Genomic DNA, 12,384 nt, shown 5'->3' on the forward strand with positions numbered 1-12,384 from the left:
AAAAGTCGCCGACTTTTGGCTAAGTCGGCGTCTCATGAAACCCGATCCGACCCCTGTGCTTGTCGGCCATGCGGTACGCGACTTTCGCGCCAAAGTCGCGTTTCAATGACGCGAAAAGCGCCATTTCTCAGCCAATGAAGGTGAACGCAGAGTGTGGGCAGCGTGATGACATAGATCCTGGTCCCCACCATCTTAGAGAAGGGCATTGCAGTGATTGGCTTGCTGTCTGCGGCGTCACAGGGGCTATAAAGGGGCGTTCCCGCCGACCGCCATCTTACTGCTGCTGATCTGAGCTTAGGGACAGGTTGCTGCCGCTTCATCAGAAGCAGGGAGAGCGTTAGGCAGGGTCCACTAACCACCAAACCGCTTGTGCTGCAGCGATTTCCACTGTCCAACACCACCTTCGGTGTGCAGGAACAGTGGAAGCTATTTTTTTTTTTTTTTCCCCTCAGCGCTGTAGCTCATTGGGCTGCCCTAGAAGGCTCCGTGATAGCTGTATTGCTGTGTGTACGCCACTGTGGAAACCAACTGCTTTTTTCAAAGCACATATCCTCTTGTTCCTTCCTTTCTGCACAGCTATCTTTTTTGTTTGTCCACACTTTTTATTTAATTTGTGCATCAGTCCACTCCTATTGCTGCCTGCCATACCTGGCTTACATTACTGCAGGGAGATAGTAATTGTAGGACAGTTTTTTTTTTTTTTTTGTTTTTTTTTTGTGGGAGATTAAGATTGGCATTTCTGCTACAGTGCCATCCCTGTGTGTGCCATCTCTCACTGAGTGGGCCATAGAAAGCCTATTTATTTTTTCCGTGATTTGTGTTCTAAAATCTACCTCAACACAGAAACACTACATCAATCAGTGGGAGAAAAATATTGGCCTCAGTCAGGGCTTGTGTGCCACTGCTGTGTGTGCGCTATCTCTCATTCAGTGGGCTATAGCAAGCCTATATTTTTTTTTTTTTTTTTTTTTTAATATTATTTGGTTTCAAAAGTCTCCCTGAAAAAAAAAAAAAACCTAAAAAAACAGTGGGAGAGTAATATTGCCCTTTCAGCTTGTGTGCCAGTCTTGACTCCTGGGTGTGCCACCTCTCTCCCTCTCATTCAGTGGGCCATAGAAAGCCTATTTATTTTTTTTTTTAAATATTATTGGGTTTCTAAAGTCTCCCTGAAAAAAACAAAAAATACATAAAAAAACAGTGGGAGAGTAATATTGCCCTTTCAGCTTGTGTGCCAGTCTTGACTCCTGGGTGTGCCACCTCTCTCCCTCTCATTCAGTGGGCCATAGAAAGCCTTTTTTTTTTTTGGTTTTTTTAATATTATTTGGTTTCTAAAGTCTCCCTGAAAAAAACAAAAAAAACATAAAAAACAGTGGGAGAGTAATATTGCCCTTTCAGCTTGTGCGCCAGTCTTGACTCCTGGTTGTGCCACCTCTCTCTCTCTAATTGTGGGCCATAGAAAGCCTTTTTTTTTTTTTTAAATATTATTGGGTTTCTAAAGTCTCCCTGAAAAAACAAAAAATACATAAAAAAACAGTGGGAGAGTAATATTGCCCTTTCAGCTTGTGTGCCAGTCTTGACTCCTGGGTGTGCCACCTCTCTCCCTTTCATTCAGTGGGCCATAGAAAGCCTATTTATTTTTTCCGTGATTTGTGTTCTAAATTCTACCTCAACACAAAAACACTACATCAATCAGTGGGAGAAAAATATTGGCCTCAGTCAGGGCTTGTGTGCCACTGCTGTGTGTGCTATCTCTCATTCAGTGGGCTATAGCAAGCCTATTTTTTTTTTTTTTTTTTAATATTATTTGGTTTCTAAAGTCTCCCTGAAAAAAAAAAAAAACCTAAAAAAACAGTGGGAGAGTAATATTGCCCTTTCAGCTTGTGTGCCAGTCTTGACTCCTGGGTGTGCCACCTCTCTCCCTCTCATTCAGTGGGCCATAGAAAGCCTATTTATTTTTTTTTTTAAATATTATTGGGTTTCTAAAGTCTCCCTGAAAAAACAAAAAATACATAAAAAAACAGTGGGAGAGTAATATTGCCCTTTCAGCTTGTGTGCCAGTCTTGACTCCTGGGTGTGCCACCTCTCTCCCTTTCATTCAGTGGGCCATAGAAAGCCTATTTTTTTTTTTTTTAATATTATTTGGTTTCTAATTCTCCCTGAAAAAAAAAAAAAAACCTAAAAAAACAGTGGGAGAGTAATATTGCCCTTTCAGCTTGTGTGCCAGTCTTGACTCCTGGGTGTGCCACCTCTCTCCCTCTCATTCAGTGGGCCATAGAAAGCCTATTTATTTTTTTTTTTAAATATTATTGGGTTTCTAAAGTCTCCCTGAAAAAACAAAAAATACATAAAAAAACAGTGGGAGAGTAATATTGCCCTTTCAGCTTGTGTGCCAGTCTTGACTCCTGGGTGTGCCACCTCTCTCCCTTTCATTCAGTGGGCCATAGAAAGCCTATTTTTTTTTTTTTTTTAATATTATTTGGTTTCTAATTCTCCCTGAAAAAAAAAAAAAAACCTAAAAAAACAGTGGGAGAGTAATATTGCCCTTTCAGCTTGTGTGCCAGTCTTGACTCCTGGGTGTGTCACCTCTCTCCCTCTCATTCAGTGGGCCATAGAAAGCCTATTTATTTTTTTTTTTAAATATTATTGGGTTTCTAAAGTCTCCCTGAAAAAACAAAAAATACATAAAAAAACAGTGGGAGAGTAATATTGCCCTTTCAGCTTGTGTGCCAGTCTTGACTCCTGGGTGTGTCACCTCTCTCCCTCTCATTCAGTGGGCCATAGAAAGCCTATTTATTTTTTTTTTTAAATATTATTGGGTTTCTAAAGTCTCCCTGAAAAAACAAAAAATACATAAAAAAACAGTGGGAGAGTAATATTGCCCTTTCAGCTTGTGTGCCAGTCTTGACTCCTGGGTGTGCCACCTCTCTCCCTCTCATTCAGTGGGCCATAGAAAGCCTTTTTTTTTTTTGGTTTTTTTAATATTATTTGGTTTCTAAAGTCTCCCTGAAAAAAACAAAAAAAACATAAAAAACAGTGGGAGAGTAATATTGCCCTTTCAGCTTGTGCGCCAGTCTTGACTCCTGGTTGTGCCACCTCTCTCTCTCTAATTGTGGGCCATAGAAAGCCTTTTTTTTTTTTTTTTTTAATATTATTTGGTTTCTAAAGTCTCCCTGAGAAAAAAAAATAAATAAATTAGGTGGGAGATTAATATTGACATTAGTGCTTGAGTGACAGTCCTGCGTGTGTGTCATCTCTGTGATTTTGTGCCACAGAAAACAGAGTGTGTAACATTGTGCCTGATTTTCCTTGTGGTCTCACCAACCTGTTAAGGGATATTGAAATCATACTGAAGTTATAGCTCACCGTGTAAGTTGTTTGATAGCAACAAATAAAGTTACTTTGGTTAAGATTTTAAAACAATGAGGAAGTCTGGTGCAAGAGGTCGTCGTGGGCGTTCATTGTCAGCTGGTAATGATGGTAGTGGTAGTGGAGCATCAGGTGGTCGTGGGGATAAAAATATTCCACCTAAGTCTGGAGCTGTGGAGCCAGTTTCGTCGTCAGGCTACACAAGGCCTCGAACGCTCTCTTTTCTGGGAGTAGGAAAACCGCTTTTAAAGGCGGAGCAGCAACAGCAAGTTTTGGCTTACATTGCAGACTCAGCCTCTAGCTCTTTTGCCTCCTCTTCCGAAACTGGTAAATGTAAAAGCAGCGCGTCGCTTGTGGATGTTCACGGTCAGGGACAAGTCGCTTCCTTGTCCTCCTCAGCAAAAACTACAACAAGAGAGAAGGATGCAGCAGGCGACACAACGGGTCACTCCATGGAGCTCTTTACACATACCGTCCCTGGCTTAGAAAGTGAAACATTTAACAGGCCATGCCCATTACAAGTATATTCTGACATGGAGTGCACTGATGCACAGCCACAGCCAGAGTACTATGCTGCTCCTTTGACTCAGACCACCACATTGCCCTCTCAGGGTACAGATCCACAATCAGACCCTGATGAGACTATGTTGCCCCGCCACGAACGCTATACCACCGACCGACACAGTGACACAGACGAAGTTGCACACGAGCTCGAAGAGGAGGTAATAGATGACCCAGTTATTGACCCCGATTGGCAGCCATTGGGGGAACAGGGTGCAGGCGGCAGTAGTTCAGAAGCGGAGGTGGAGGAGGGGCCGCAGCAGGCATCAACATCGCAACAGGTTCCATCTGCCGGGCCCGTATCTGGACCAAAACGCGTGTCAAAGCCAAAACCTGTTGGAGCACAGCGTTGCCATCCGGTTAAAGCTCAGTCTGCAATCCCTGAAAAGGGATCAGAGTCTAGGAAGAGTGCAGTCTGGCATTTTTTTAAACAACATCCAACTGATCAGCGCAAAGTCATCTGTCAAAAATGTTCAACTAGCTTAAGCAGAGGTCAGAATCTGAAAAGTCTAAATACTAGTTGCATGCATAGACACTTAACCACCATGCATTCTCAAGCCTGGACTAACTACCAAACGTCCCTCAAGGTTGTAGCACCCTCGGCCAATGAAGCTAGTCAGCAACGCAACATCCCTTCCGTCACTGTAAGGCCACCATTTTCCGCACCACCGGCAGTATCTGTGCAGGTTTCTTTGCCAGCCAAAAGCAGTCAGGGTCAGGGAATCACCAGTTTTGTAGGAGGAAATATTGCATGTAGGGCACCGGCGGAAACAATACCGTCTCCAACCGTCTCTCAGTCTGCCATGTCCACCGGCACACCCGAAAGTTCCACGATCTACAGCTCTCCAGTCCAGCTCACCCTACATGAGACTCTGGTTAGAAAAAGGAAGTACTTATCCTCGCATCCGCGTACACAGGGTTTTAACGCCCACATAGCTAGACTAATCTCGTTAGAGATGATGCCCTACCGGTTAGTTGAAAGCGAAGCTTTCAAAGCCCTGATGGAGTACGCTGAACCACGATACGAGCTACCCAGTCGACACTTTTTTTCCAGAAAAGCCATCCCAGCCCTGCACCAGCATGTTAAACAGCGCATCGTCCATGCACTCAGGCAATCTGTGAGTACAAAGGTGCACCTGACTACAGATGCATGGACCAGTAGGCATGGCCAGGGACGTTATGTGTCCATCACGGCACACTGGGTGAATGTGGTGGATGCAGGGTCCACAGGCGACATCAATTTAGGGACAGTTGTGCCTAGCCCACGGTCTAGGAAACAGTTGGCTGTAGGCGTTCGCACCCCCTCCTCCTCCTCCTCGTCCTCCTGCAGAAGCTACAGCTCTTCCACAGAACGCAGTCGGCCAACCACTCCATCGGCAGATGACACTGTTGCACACCAGTTGTCCCATTATGGGCCAGCTACTGCCAAGCGTCAGCAGGCTGTATTGGCTATGAAGTGTTTGGGCGACAACAGACACACCGCGGAAGTTCTGTCCGAGTTCTTGCAACAAGAAACGCAGTCGTGGCTGGGCACAGTAGATCTTGAGGCAGGCAAGGTAGTGAGTGATAACGGAAGGAATTTCATGGCTGCCATCTCCCTTTCCCAACTGAAACACATTCCTTGCCTGGCTCACACCTTAAACCTGGTGGTGCAGTGCTTATTGAAAACTTATCCTGGGTTCTCCGACCTGCTCCTCAAAGTGCGTGCACTTTGCTCACATATCCGACGTTCGCCTGTACACGCCAGCCGTATGCAGACCTATCAGCGGTCTTTGAACCTTCCCCAGCATCGCCTAATCATAGACGTTGCAACAAGGTGGAACTCAACACTGCACATGCTTCAGAGACTGTGCGAACAGAGGCGTGCTGTTATTTATTTGTGGGAGGATACACGGGCAGGCAGTAGGATGGCAGACATGGAGTTGTCAGGTGTGCAGTGGTCGAAGATACAAGACATGTGTCAAGTCCTTCAGTGTTTTGAGGAATGCACACGGCTGGTTAGTGCAGACAACGCCGTAATAAGCATGAGCATCCCCCTAATGCGTCTGCTGATGCAAAGTTTGACGCACATAAAGGAGCAGGCGTCTGCACCAGAGGAAGAGGGAAGCCTTGATGACAGTCAGCCATTGTCTGGTCAGGGCAGTGTACAGGACGAGGTAGCGGGCGAAGAGGAGGTGGAGGACGAGGAGGATGATGGGGATGAGTATATTTTTAATGCGGAAACTTTCACGGGGGCACAGGAAATTGGTTGCGTGTCACGGCCGGGTTCTGGTTTTTTGAGGGACACAAGTGACGTAGATTTGCCTGCAACTGCCCCTCAACCAATCACAACCGGAGATTTGACAAGTGGAACTTTGGCCCACATGGCGGATTATGCCTTACGTATCCTACAAAGGGACACACGCATTACGAAAATGATGAACGATGACGATTACTGGTTGGCCTGCCTCCTTGATCCACGCTATAAAGGCAAATTGCAAAATATTATGCCACATGAGAACTTGGAACTAATATTAGCAACCAAACAATCAACTCTTGTTGACCGTTTGCTTCAGGCATTCCCAGCACACAGCGCACGTGATCGTTCTCACACGAGCTCCAGGGGGCAGCAGACTAGGAGTGTTAGGGGTGCACACATCAGAAGTGGCGTTGGACAGAGGGGTTTTCTGACCAGGTTGTGGAGTGATTTTGCTATGACCGCAGACAGGACAGGTACTGCTGCATCAATTGAAAGTGACAGGAGACAACATTTGTCCAGTATGGTTACTAACTATTTTTCATCCCTTATCGATGTTCTCCCTCAACCGTCATTCCCATTTGATTACTGGGCCTCCAAATTAGACACCTGGCCAGAATTGGCAGAATATGCATTGCAGGAGCTTGCTTGCCCGGCAGCAAGTGTCCTATCAGAAAGAGTATTCAGTGCTGCAGGGTCAATATTAACCGAAAAAAGGACTCGTCTGGCTACCCAAAATGTTGACGATCTAACATTCATTAAAATGAACCACAACTGGATTTCAAAATCTTTTGCCCCACCTTGCCCGGCCGACACCTAGCTTTCCTATGAAAAGCTCTTGCCTGTGAATTACTTTTCTAATGTCTAATTTGCTGCTGCAGATTGTACAGCATACGACATGTTTACACCTCCCTAAATGGCCAAACTCCCCACACGGGGCCGTGGTATCGCGACTTGGCGCAAGCACCCGTGAGACTGCTGTTTGTCTGAAGAGGTGGGTGTGCTCGCTTTTGGTTGACGGCATTGCTACTGGGTCCCTCATAGTACAATGTAGTGTCTCTGGCGGTGGTGGTGCGCACCCAACGTCAGACACACCGTTGTAACATGAGTGGCCCTGGGGCGGTCCCGCCGGCCTCAAGAGAGTTCCCCCCTACCCCAGCTCAAACTGGGCTCTACTACGTGCAAAATTATGTCGCACAGCTCCACCAATCTTTAGTCTATTCGCTGACATCATTCAATGTCTGGCACTGACAATACAAATTTGTAGACATCTATGATGCAACTTAAAGTAGTCTGTGTCTGTGTCCTATATTGGCACCATTAAATAGTTACTGCCAAATTACTATGTCAGAAACACAGCAGATGAGCCCACCCCTGTACCTAAGTATGCCATCTTTTTTTTTGTTTTGGTTGTTTTGCGAGACATTAACATCTATTTATATTTTGGGAGTACTGGGACAGACACTCCTTGCACTACTCCTCCACTCAGCACCAAGCTGCCTGCCCGTGTATCCATGTAACCGCTGTAAAACTGCCATGAGCCTATTGTTTGTTATTTTAGGCCTTTGATAGCCTGTCTGCGGTCCCTACTCCTCCACTGACCACCAAGCTGCCTGCCCGTGTATCCATGTAACCGCTGTAAAACTGCCATGAGCCTATTGTTTGTTATTTTAGGCCTTTGAAGCCTTTCTGCGCTCCCTCCTTCCACTAGTCCTCCACTGACCAGACCACTGCTGCCCGTGTACCCCTGGAACCAATTTTAAAGTGCCTACAGCCAGCCCATTTTATTGTGTTAGGCCTTCGAAGCCTGTCTGCGGTCCCTCCTTCCACTAGGCCTCCACTGACCAGACCACTGCTGCCCGTGTACCCCTGGAACCAATTTTAAAGTGCCTACAGCCAGCCCATTTTATTGTGTTAGGCCTTCGAAGCCTGTCTGCGGTCCATACTTCCACTAGTCCTCCACTGACCAGACCACTGCTGCCCGTGTACCCCTGGAACCAATTTTAAAGTGCCTACAGCCAGCCCATTTTATTGTGTTAGGCCTTCGAAGCCTGTCTGCGGTCCATACTTCCACTAGTCCTCCACTGACCAGACCACTGCTGCCCGTGTACCCCTGGAACCAATTTTAAAGTGCCTACAGCCAGCCCATTTTATTGTGTTAGGCCTTCGAAGCCTGTCTGCGGTCCATACTTCCACTAGGCCTCCACTGACCAGACCACTGCTGCCCGTGTACCCCTGGAACCAATTTTAAAGTGCCTACAGCCAGCCCATTTTATTGTGTTAGGCCTTCGAAGCCTGTCTGCGGTCCATACTTCCACTAGTCCTCCACTGACCAGACCACTGCTGCCCGTGTACCCCTGGAACCAATTTTAAAGTGCCTACAGCCAGCCCATTTTATTGTGTTAGGCCTTCGAAGCCTGTCTGCGGTCCATACTTCCACTAGTCCTCCACTGACCAGACCACTGCTGCCCGTGTACCCCTGGAACCAATTTTAAAGTGCCTACAGCCAGCCCATTTTATTGTGTTAGGCCTTCGAAGCCTGTCTGCGGTCCATACTTCCACTAGGCCTCCACTGACCAGACCACTGCTGCCCGTGTACCCCTGGAACCAATTTTAAAGTGCCTACAGCCAGCCCATTTTATTGTGTTAGGCCTTCGAAGCCTGTCTGCGGTCCATACTTCCACTAGTCCTCCACTGACCAGACCACTGCTGCCCGTGTACCCCTGGAACCAATTTTAAAGTGCCTACAGCCAGCCCATTTTATTGTGTTAGGCCTTCGAAGCCTGTCTGCGGTCCATACTTCCACTAGGCCTCCACTGACCAGACCACTGCTGCCCGTGTACCCCTGGAACCAATTTTAAAGTGCCTACAGCCAGCCCATTTTATTGTGTTAGGCCTTCGAAGCCTGTCTGCGGTCCCTCCTTCCACTAGGCCTCCACTGACCAGACCACTGCTGCCCGTGTACCCCTGGAACCAATTTTAAAGTGCCTACAGCCAGCCCATTTTATTGTGTTAGGCCTTCGAAGCCTGTCTGCGGTCCATACTTCCACTAGGCCTCCACTGACCAGACCACTGCTGCCCGTGTACCCCTGGAACCAATTTTAAAGTGCCTACAGCCAGCCCATTTTATTGTGTTAGGCCTTCGAAGCCTGTCTGCGGTCCATACTTCCACTAGGCCTCCACTGACCAGACCACTGCTGCCCGTGTACCCCTGGAACCAATTTTAAAGTGCCTACAGCCAGCCCATTTTATTGTGTTAGGCCTTCGAAGCCTGTCTGCGGTCCCTCCTTCCACTAGGCCTCCACTGACCAGACCACTGCTGCCCGTGTACCCCTGGAACCAATTTTAAAGTGCCTACAGCCAGCCCATTTTATTGTGTTAGGCCTTCGAAGCCTGTCTGCGGTCCATACTTTAAATACTCCTCCACTCAGCACCAAGCTGCCTGCCCGTGTATCCATGTAACCGCTGTAAAACTGCCATGAGCCTATTGTTTGTTATGTTAGGCCTTTGATAGCCTGTCTGCGGTCCCTACTTTAAATACTCCTCCACTCACCACCACCAAGCTGCCTGCCCGTGTATCCATGTAACCGCTGTGAAACTGCCATGAGCCTATTGTTTTTTTATGTTAGGCCTTTGATAGCCTGTCTGCGGTCCCTACTTTAAATACTCCTCCACTCACCACCACCAAGCTGCCTGCCCGTGTATCCATGTAACCGCTGTAAAACTGCCATGAGCCTATTGTTTGTTATTTTAGGCCTTTGATAGCCTGTCTGCGGTCCCTACTCCTCCACTGACCACCAAGCTGCCTGCCCGTGTATCCATGTAACCGCTGTAAAACTGCCATGAGCCTATTGTTTGTTATTTTAGGCCTTTGAAGCCTTTCTGCGCTCCCTCCTTCCACTAGTCCTCCACTGACCAGACCACTGCTGCCCGTGTACCCCTGGAACCAATTTTAAAGTGCCTACAGCCAGCCCATTTTATTGTGTTAGGCCTTCGAAGCCTGTCTGCGGTCCCTCCTTCCACTAGGCCTCCACTGACCAGACCACTGCTGCCCGTGTACCCCTGGAACCAATTTTAAAGTGCCTACAGCCAGCCCATTTTATTGTGTTAGGCCTTCGAAGCCTGTCTGCGGTCCATACTTCCACTAGTCCTCCACTGACCAGACCACTGCTGCCCGTGTACCCCTGGAACCAATTTTAAAGTGCCTACAGCCAGCCCATTTTATTGTGTTAGGCCTTCGAAGCCTGTCTGCGGTCCATACTTCCACTAGGCCTCCACTGACCAGACCACTGCTGCCCGTGTACCCCTGGAACCAATTTTAAAGTGCCTACAGCCAGCCCATTTTATTGTGTTAGGCCTTCGAAGCCTGTCTGCGGTCCATACTTCCACTAGGCCTCCACTGACCAGACCACTGCTGCCCGTGTACCCCTGGAACCAATTTTAAAGTGCCTACAGCCAGCCCATTTTATTGTGTTAGGCCTTCGAAGCCTGTCTGCGGTCCATACTTTAAATACTCCTCCACTCACCACCAAGCTGCCTGCCCGTGTATCCATGTAACCGCTGTAAAACTGCCATGAGCCTATTGTTTGTTATGTTAGGCCTTTGATAGCCTGTCTGCGGTCCTTACTTTAAATACTCCTCCACTCACCACCTAGCTGCCTGTGTATCCATGTAACCGATGTAAAACTGCCATGACTGCCTACTGTTTGTTATTTTAGGCCTTTGATAGCCTGTCTGCGGCCCCTACTTGCAATACTCCTCCACTGACCACAATGCTGCCTGGAGTGCCTGCCTGTGTATCCATGTAACCGATGTAAAACTGCCATGACTGCCTACTGTTTGTTATTTTAGGCCTTTGATAGCCTGTCTGCGGCCCCTACTTGCAATACTCCTCCACTGAGCACAATGCTGCCTGGAGTGCCTGCCTGTGTATCCATGTAACCGATGTAAAACTGCCATGACTGCCTACTGTTTGTTATTTTAGGCCTTTGATAGCCTGTCTGCAGCCCCTACTTGCAATACTCCTCCACTGACCACACCAATGCTGCCCGTGTACCCCTGGAACCTATTTAAAAGTTCATAGAGCCTAGTTATATATTTTATTTACTATTAATAAGGCCATGATGGACTACGCTGTACCACGCTACAAGCTAACCAGTCGACACTTCTTTTGCGAGAAAAGCCATCCCAACCCTCCACCAGCATGTAGAAGACCGCATTGTCCATGCACTCTGGCAATCTGTGAGTACAAAGGTGCACCTGACAACAGACGCATGGACCTGTAGGCATGGCCACGGAAGATTACGTGTCCATTACGGCGCAATGGGTTAATGTGGTGGATGCATGGTCCACAGGGGACAGCCTACTAAGTCTGTCTGCAGTCCCTAATTCAAATTGTCCTCCACTGTCTAAATCGGAACTTCCACCTTCTGGCTTTCGGCCTATAGTATCAGAAATTAAACTGCATTTGGCCTTCAACTTTGGTTAGGGCCTACTAACGGCTTCTGCCCCTCCCTGGTGTTGCCCTCAACTAAATAAAGCTGAGCTTCAACCTTCCGGCTCTCATTATGTGGTTTTAAAAAAAAAAATGGTGGTTAGGGCCTACTAACGGCTTCTGCCCCTCCCTGGTGTTGCCCTCAACTAAATAAAGCTGAGCTTCAACCTTCCGGCTCTCATTATGTGGTTTTAAAAAAAAAAATGGTGGTTAGGGCCTACTAACGGCTTCTGCCCCTCCCTGGTGTTGTCCTCAACTAAATAAAGCTGAGCTTCAACCTTCCGGCTCTCATTATGTGGTTTTAAAAAAAAAAATGGTGGTTAGGGCCTACTAACGGCTTCTGCCCCTCCCTGGTGTTGTCCTCAACTAAATAAAGCTGAGCTTCAACCTTCCGGCTCTCATTATGTGGTTTTAAAAAAAAAAATGGTGGTTAGGGCCTACTAACGGCTTCTGCCCCTCCCTGGTGTTGTCCTCAACTAAATAAAGCTGAGCTTCAACCTTCCGGCTCTCATTAAGTGGTTTTAAAAAAAAAATGGTGGTTAGGGCCTACTAACGGCTTCTGCCCCTCCCTGGTGTTGTCCTCAACTAAATAAAGCTGAGCTTCAACCTTCCGGCTCTCATTATGTGGTTTTAAAAAAAAAAATGGTGGTTAGGGCCTACTAACGGCTTCTGCCCCTCCCTGGTGTTGTCCTCAACTAAATAAAGCTGAGCTTCAACCTTCCGGCTC

The sequence above is a fragment of the Ranitomeya variabilis genome, chromosome 1, assembly GCF_051348905.1.
Source record: "Ranitomeya variabilis isolate aRanVar5 chromosome 1, aRanVar5.hap1, whole genome shotgun sequence".
Taxonomy (NCBI): Eukaryota; Metazoa; Chordata; class Amphibia; order Anura; family Dendrobatidae; genus Ranitomeya; species Ranitomeya variabilis.